Consider the following 9,199-nt stretch of genomic DNA (forward strand, 5'->3'; position numbering starts at 1 on the left):
TCAGTGTTATTATGGAAAGATACGGGTTTAGAGTCATTGTGATGTCTGTATGTTTTATGCTTGTAGTGATGTCTCTGGGACTTTGTCTCACAGGGTCCCCCTTAGGATCTCTTGTAGGGCTGGTTTAGTGGTGACAAATTCCTTCAGTTTTTGTTTGTTTGGGAAGACCTTTATCTCTCCTTCTATTCTAAATGACAGACTTGCTGGATAAAGGATTCTCGGCTGCATATTTTTGCTGTCTAGCACCCTGAAAACCTCGTGCCAATTCTTTCTGGCCTGCCAAGTTTCAAAAGAGAGATCAGTCACGAGTCTTATAGGTCTCCCTTTATATGTGAGGGCACGTTTACCCCTTGCTGCTTTCAGAATTTTCTCTTTATCCTTGTATTTTGCCAGTTTCACTATGATATGTCGTGCAGAAGATCGATTCAAGTTACGTCTGAAGGGAGTTCTCTGTGCCTCTTGGATTTCAATGCCTTTTTCCTTCCCCAGTTCAGGGAAGTTCTCAGCTATTATTTCTTCAAGTACCCCTTCAGCACCTTTCCCTGTCTCTTCCTCCTCTGGAATACCAATTATGCGTATATTATTTCTTTTTAGTGTATCACTTAGTTCTCTAATTTTCCCCTCATACTCCTGGATTTTTTTCTCTCTCTTTTTCTCAGCTTCCTCTTTTTCCATAACTTTATCTTCTAGTTCACCTATTCTCTCCTCTGCCTCTTCCATCCGAGCTGTGGTGGTTTGCATTTTGTTTTGCATTTCCTTTAAAGCGTTTTTCAGCTCCTCGTGACTGTTCCTTAGTCCCTTGATCTCTGTAGCAAGAGATTCTCTGCTGTCCTGTATACTGTTTTCAAGCCCAGCGATTAATTTTATGACTATTATTCTAAATTCACTTTCTGTTATATTATTTAAATCCTTTTTGATCAGCTCATTAGCTGTTGTTATTTCCTGGAGATTCTTCTGAGGGGAATTCTTCCGCTTGGTCATTTTGGATAGTCCCTGGTGCGGTGAGGACCTGCAGGGCACTTCCCCTGTGCTGTGGTGTATAACTGGAGTTGGTGGGCGGGGCCGCAGTCCGTCCTGATGTCTGCCCCCAGCCCACCGCTGGGGCCACAGTCAGACTGGTGTGTGCCTTCTCTTCCCCTCTCCTAGGGGCGGGATTCACTGTGGGGTGGCGTGGCCCGTCTGGGCTACTTGCACACTGCCAGGCTTGTGATGCTGGGGATCTGGCGTATTAGCTGGGGTGGGAAGGCAAGGTGCACGGCGGGAGGGGGGGCAGGCTTAGCTCGCTTCTCCTTAGGTGATCCACTTCAGGAGGGGCCCTGTGGCAGCGGGAGGGAGTCAGATCCGCTGCCGGAGGTTTGGCTCCGCAGAAGCACAGAGTTGGGTGTTTGCGCGGAGCGAGCAATTTCCCTGGCCGGAACCGGTTCCCTTTGGGATTTTGGCTGGGGGATGGGCGGGGGAGATGGCGCTGGCGAGCGCCTTTGTTCCCCGCCAAACTGAGCTCTGTCGTCCGGGGGCTCCGCGGCTCACCCTCCCTTTGTCCTCCAGCCTTCCCGCTTTCGGAGCAGAGCTGTTAACTTATGACCTCCCAGACGCTAAGTCGCGCTTGCTGTGGGAACACAGTCCGTCAGGCCCCTCCGCTTTTGCCAGCCGGACTCGGGGGCTCTGCTTGGCTGGCGAGCCGCCCCTCCGCCCCGGCTCCCTCCCGCCAGTCCGTGGAGCGCGCACCGCCTCGCCGCCCTTCCTACCCTCTTCCGTGGGCCTCTTGTCTGCACTTGGGTCCGGTGACTCCGTTCTGCTAATCCTCTGGCGGTTTTCTGGGTTATTTAGGCAGGTGTAGGTGGAATCTAAGTGATCAGCAGGACGCGCGGTGATCCCAGCGTCCTCCTACGCCGCCATCTTCCTGCGCCTCTCCCTTAATATACTTTTAATTTTTATAGGCTATAAATATCTTTTCTCCCATTCAGTAGATCACCTTTTCATTTCGTTGATGGTTTCCTTCACTGTGCAAAAGCTTTTGTTTGATATAATCCTGTTTGTTTTTTCCAGCTTTTACTGGAGTTAGAGACTTTATTATAGCTACCAGGGAATAGGAAAAAGGCAGGGTAAACAGTTTTAAGATTGGCTAGTGTGAACAATTTCAGTGGACTCTGGGGTTAAGAGCTGTCCAGCTGTCTATCTGTCCAGCTTCTGGTACCTGGTCCTGGTGGGTTTAGGGCCAGGAAATAGTGGACCAAGTATGAGAATCCAATAAAGGATATTAACCCCTTATACATGATTTACAACTATTTTATCACATTCCATATGCCATCTTTTCATTTGTTAATTGTTTCTTTTGATGTTTAGAAGCTTTTTAATTTTATATAATCCCACTTATTTTTGCTTTTGTTCCCTGGGTTTTGGGGGTTGTATCCAAAAATTCATTACTAACAGCAATGTCAGTGAACTTTTTCCCTATGTTTTCTCCAGGACTTTAATTGTTGCAGGTCTTATGTTTAAGTCTTGGATTGCTTTGAGTTGATTTTTGTGTATGATGTAAGATACTATCATCTATGCACTTGGAGATCCAGTTTCATTCTGTGCACACTTTCATTCTATGCACGTGGAGATCCAGTTTTCTCAGCGCCACTAAATGAATAGACAATCCTTTCCCCAATTCATATTTTTGGTCCCCTAATTAAAGATTAGATGACCATATATGCATGGGTTTATGTCTGAGCTCTCTATTCTTTTCCACTGTTTTACATGACTGTCGTTATCCAGTACCATACTCTTTTGATGTCTATAGCTTTGTAAGAAAATTTGAAATCAGGAAATGTGATGCCTCCAGGTTTGTTCTTCTTCCTCAAAATTATTTTGACTACCAGAGGTCTTTTATGACTGCATATGAATTTTAGGATTATTTTCTATTTCAATGTAAACTGATATTTGAATTTCTGGCAGGGATTACATTGAATCTGTAGCTTGCTTTGGGTGGTATCGACATTTTAACAATAATAATTCTTCCAATCCATTACACAGGATATCTTTGCATTTGTGTAATCTTCAATTTCTTCCATCAATGCTTTTATTCAAGTACAGTTGGCGCACAATGTTACATTAGTTTCAGATGTGCAACACAGTGATTTGACAATTTTATGCCTTATGCTATGCTCACCTCAAGTTTAGCTACCATCTGTCATCATACATCACTATTACAGTATCATTGGCTATATTTCTTATGCTGTGCTTTTTATTCCTGTGACTTATTCTGTAACTGGAAGCATATATTTCCCACTCCCCTTCACCCATTTTGCCCAACCCCCAACCTGTCTCCCCTCTGGCAACTACCAGTTTTTTGTATTTATAAGTCCAATTCTGCTTTTGTTATTTTTTTTTTTAGATTCTCCTTATGAGTGAAATAATATGGCACTTGTCTTTTTCAGCCTGACTTCACTTAACAGAATGCCTTCTAAATTCATCCATGTCATCTCAAATGGCACAATCTTATCTTTTTATGGCTGTGTAATACTCCATTCTTTATATATACCACATCATCCTTATCCATTTGTCTACTGATGGACACTTAGGTAGCTTCCATATCTTGGCTATGGTAAATAATGCTGCAATAAATATAGGGATGCATACATCTTTTTGAATTAGTGTTTTCATTTTCTTTGGATAAATACCCAATAGTGGATCATACCCATGTTGGATCATATGGCATTTCTATTTTTAATTTTTGAGGAACCTCCATACTGTTTTCAATAGTCACTATACCAATTTACATTCCTATCAACAGTGTATGAATGTTCCTTTTTCTCCACATCTTCTCCAACATTGTTATTCTGTTTTTTTATTTTAGCCATTTTAACAGGTGTAAGGTGATAATCTACTTGTGGCTTTGATTTGCATTTTCCTGATGATTAGTGAAGTTGAGCATCTTTTCATGAGCCTGTTGGTCTTCTGTGTGTTTTTGGAAAATGTCTATTCAGGTCCTCTGCCAATTTCTTAATTCGATTTTTTTTTTGGTATTGAATTGTATAAGTTCCTTATATTTTTTTTATATTACCCCCTTATCAGATGGATCATCTGCAAGTATATTCTCCCATTACAGTAAGTTGCCTTTCCATTTTGTTAATGGTTTCCTTTGCTGTGAAAAAGCTTTTTATTTTTGATGTAGTCCCAACAGTTTATTTTTGCTTTTGTTTCCCTTGCTTGAGAAGACTTCTCTAAAAAATTGTTGCTAAGGCCAACATCAGAGAAATTACTGCATGTGTTTCCTTCTAGGATTTTTATGGTTTCAGGTCTCACATTTAGACCTTTAATCCATTTTGAGCTTATTTTTGTGTATGGTATGAAAAGATGGTCCAGGCTCATCAATGTTTTATAGTTTAGTGTACAGATCTTTAACCTCCTTGGTTAAATTTAGCCCTAAGTATTTATTCTACTTGATGCTAATATAAAAGGAATTATCTTCCCAATTTCTTTTCCAGATAGTTGTTAGTGTATAGAAATTCAACAGATTTTATATGTTGATTTTATATCTTCAACTTTACTGAATTTATTTATTCCAGCGGTTTTTTTTGTTTTGTTTTTTGGAGTCTCTAGGGTTCTATCATATTAAAACAGAGCTAACTTTACTTTTTCCTTTCCAACTTAGATGCCTTTTACATCTTTTTCTTGCCTAAATGCTCTGACTAGGACTTCTAGTACTTTGTGGACTAGGAGTTGGGAGAGTGGGCACCCTTATCTTGTTCCTGATCTTAAAGGAAAAGCTTTCAGCCCTTCACTATGAGTATGATGTTATTGGTCATACATGGATGTTATTACGTTGAAGTAACTTCTTTATATACCTAAATTGTTGAGAATTTATCATGAAATTATGTTGAATTTTGTAAAATGCTTTTTCTACATCTACTGAGGTGATCATGTGATTTTTATCCTTCATTTTGTTAATATCATTATCGTATTTATTGATATTTACATTTTTAACTATTCATGCATCCCAGGGGTAAATTCCTACTTGGTCATGGTGTATGATACTTTTAATGTGCACTTGAATTTAATTTCCTTGTATTTTGTTGAGGATTTTTTTGCATCTATGTTCTTCAGGGATATTGGTTTGTGATTTTCTTTTCTAGTAGTGTCCTTGTCTGGCTTTGTACCACCCTTGTAAACTGAGTTTAAGAGTGTTCCCTTTGCTTCAATTTTTTTGGAAGAGTTAGAAAAACATTGATGTTAAGTGTTGTTTAAATGTTGGCTAGAATTCACCAATGAAACCTTCTGGTTCTGGGCTTTTGTGGAAGTTTCAAATACTTATTCAATCTCTGCACTCATTATTGGTCTGTTCAAGTTTTCTCTTTCTTCACGAGTCAGTCTTGATAGACTGTGTATTTCTAGGAACCTGTCCATTTCCTTTAGGTTATCAAATTTGTTAGTATATAATTGTTCATAGTAATTTTTATGATTCTTAGTATCTCTGTGTTATCAATTGTAATGTCTCATCTTCCATTTCTGACTTTATTCATTTTAGTCTTCTGTATTTTTTTTTTTTTTGGTGTAGTTAAAGGTTTGTCAGTGTTGCTTATTTCTTTAAAAAAAAAACTCTTAGTCTTTTATTTTCTTCTATTAACTTTGGGCTTAGTTGGGTTTTTTGTTTGTTTATTTGTTTATTTGTTTCTAGTCCTGCGAAGTGTAAAGTTAGGTTGTTTATTTGAAATCGTTTTTGTTAATATAGGCATTTATCACTATAAACATCTTAGAACTGCTTTTACTGTATCCCATAAGTTTTTATATATTGCACTTCAGTTTTAATTTGCTTCAAGATCTTTCTTGATTTTCTTTCTGATTTCTTTGACATATTGTTTCTTCAGTAAGAAGTTCATTAATATCCACAGATTTGTGAATTTTCCAATTTTCTTCTTGTAATTGACTTTTAGTTCCATACCATTGTGGTTGGAAAAGATGCTTGATACAATTTCAGTCTTCTTAAATTTGTTGTCTTTTTTTGTGGTGTAACATAAGATCTATCCTGGAAGATGTCCCATGTGTACCTGAAAAGAATGTGTTTTTTGCTGTGAGTGGAATGCTCTAAAGATATCTGTTAGCTCCATTTGGTCTAAGTCCACTGTTTCACTATTGATTTTCTGTTTGGATGACTTATCCATTGTTGAAAGTGGGGTATTAAATTTTTTTTTAATGTTTATTTATTTTTGAGAGAGAGACAGAGACAGAGCGTGAGCAGGGGAGGGGCAGAGAGAGAGGGAGACACAGAATCTGAAGCAGGCTCCAGGCTCTGAGCTGTCAGCATAGAGCCTGACGTGAGGCTCGAACTCATGAACTGTGAGATAATGACATGAGCTGAAGTTGGACGCCCAACCAACAGAGCCACTCAGGCGCCCCTGAAAGTTGGGTATTAAAGCTCCTGCTCTTCTTGTATTGGTGTTTTACTCTTGAGTTCTGTTAATGTTTTCTTTATATATTTAGGTGTTCCAGTATGTAGTACATATATATTTGTAATAGTTATGTCCTCTTGACAAATTGACCCTTTTATTACTATATAATGGCCTCATAGTCCCTTGTTATAGTTTTTGTCTTTGTGTTTTTTGATATAAATATAGCCATCCCTGTTCTCTTTGGGTTTCCATTTAAATGGAGTATCTCCTTCCATCCCTTCACTTTAAGCCTATATGTGTCTTTAAATCTAAGGTCTAAGACCTTATGAAGATAAAAAGCTTCTGCACAGCAAAGGAAACAACCAACAAAACTAAAAGGCAACCAACGGAATGGGAAAAGATATTTGCAAATGACATATTGGACAAAGGGCTAGTATCCAAAATCTATAAAGAGCTCACCAAACTCCACACCCAAAAAACAAATAACCCAGTGAAGAAATGGGCAGAAAACATGAATACACACTTCTTAAAGAAGACATCCGGATGGCCAACAGGCACATGAAAAGATGCTCCACATCGCTCCTCATCAGGGAAATACAAATCATAACCACACTCAGATATCACCTCACGCCAGTCAGAGTGGCCAAAATGAACAAATCAGGAGACTATAGATGCTGGAGAGGATGTGGAGAAATGGGAACCCTCTTGCACTGTTGGTGGGAATGCAAATTGGTGCAGCCGCTCTGGAAAACAGTGTGGAGATTCCTCAAAAAATGAAAAATAGACCTACCCTATGACCCAGCAATAGCATTGCTGGGAATTTACCCAAGGGATACAGGAGTACTGATGCATAGGGGCACTTGTACCCCAATGTTTATAGCAGCACTCTCAACAATAGCCAAATTATGGAAAGAGCCTGAATGTCCATCAACTGATGAATGGATAAAGAAATTGTGGTTTATATACACAATGGAGTACTACGTGGCAATCAGAAAGAATGAAATATGGCCCTTTGTAGCAACATGGATGGAACTGGAGAGTGTTTTGCTAAGTGAAATAAGCCATAAGGAGAAAGACAGGTACCACATGGTTTCACTCTTATGTGGATCCTGAGAAACTTAACAGAAACCCATGTGGGAGGAGAAGAAAAAAAAAGAGGTTAGAGTGGAAGAGAGCCAAAGCATAAGAGACTCTTAAAAACTGAGAACAAACTGATGGTTGATGGGGGGTGGGAGGGAGGGGAGGGTGGGTGATGGGTATCGAGGAGGGCACCTTTTGGGATGAGCACTGGGTGTTGTATGGAAACCAATTTGACAATAAAGTTCATCTATTGAAAAAAATAAATAAATCTAAGGTCTAAGAATCTTTAAATCTAAGAATCTGTTTAGTTTGTCTCTTTTTTTCTTTGTTTTGTTTTAAATTCTACATACAAGTGAAATCAAAAGGTATTTGTCTTTCTCTGTCTAACTTATTCAACTTAGCATTATACTCTTTAGGTCCATCTATGTTGTTGCAAATGGCCAGATCTCTTTTTTTTATGGTTAAGTAATATTCTATTGTGTGTATATGTATGAATGTGTATGCATACATATATGTATGTATATATAAGCTATATATTTTTTCCTTACATCTTCTTTACCCATTCATCTATTGCTACTACTTGAATTTTCAGCTTCCACATCTTGGTTATTGTAAATAGTGCTGCATTATACATAGGGATGCATATATGTTTTCAAATTAGTGTTTTCATTTTCTTTGGGTAAATATTGAGTAGTAGAATTATTGAATCATATGATATTTGTATTTTTAATTTTTTGAGGAACCTCCATATTGTTTTCCGTAGTAGCTGCACCAATTAACATTCCTACCAACAGTGCAGGACTTTTCCTTTTTCTCCATATCCTTACCTACACATGTTATTTCTTGTCTTTTTGATCCTAATCATTCTGGTGCTTGCTAGAGGGGAGGTGGGTGGGGAAATAGGTGAAATAGATAAAGGGGGTTAAGAGGTACAAACTTCCAGCTACAAAATAAATAAATCACAGACATAAAAAGTACAGCATAGGGAATATAGTTAATAAGATTGTAATAATGTTGTTTGGTGACAGATAGTGATTACACTTATCAAGGTGAGCACTATGAATCATGCTGTACACATGAAGCTAATATGACAGTGTATGTTAATTATACTTTACTAAAAACGAGAAAAGAAAAAAAGAGTCTTATAGACAGTATATGGCTACATCTCATTTTTCTTATCCATTCAGCCTATGTCTTTTGATTGGCAATTTTATCTGTTTCCACTTAAAGTAGTTATTTATAGGTAAGTTCTATTATTGCCATTTTCTTTATTATTTTCAGACTGTTTTTGTAGTTCCTTGTTCCTTTCTTCTTCTCTTGATGACTTCCTTTGTGATTTGATGATTTTTTTCCCTAGGGGTATAGTTTGATTCATTTCTTTTTACCTTTTTTGTGTATCACTATAGATTTTTCCTTTATGAATAGATGAGGCTTACACAAAATATCTCATAGTCATAAGTTAGTTATACTAAAAACTACATTAATTGCATATAAAACTATGCTTTTGTACTCCACAAACACAATTTGTTATTGATGTCACATTTTTTATCTTTTTATATTGTGCATATTTTAACAAATTATTATAGCTATAGTTGTTTTTAATACTGTTGTCACTTTATTTAGAGTTAAAACTGATTTATGTACCACCATTATAATATTCAGAGTATTATGGATTTGATTATATCCTTACCTTTAAAGTGAGATTTATACTTTCATATGTATTTATGTTCCTAATTAGCATTTGT

Source organism: Lynx canadensis, chromosome B3 (genome assembly GCF_007474595.2).
Source record: "Lynx canadensis isolate LIC74 chromosome B3, mLynCan4.pri.v2, whole genome shotgun sequence".
Taxonomy (NCBI): Eukaryota; Metazoa; Chordata; class Mammalia; order Carnivora; family Felidae; genus Lynx; species Lynx canadensis.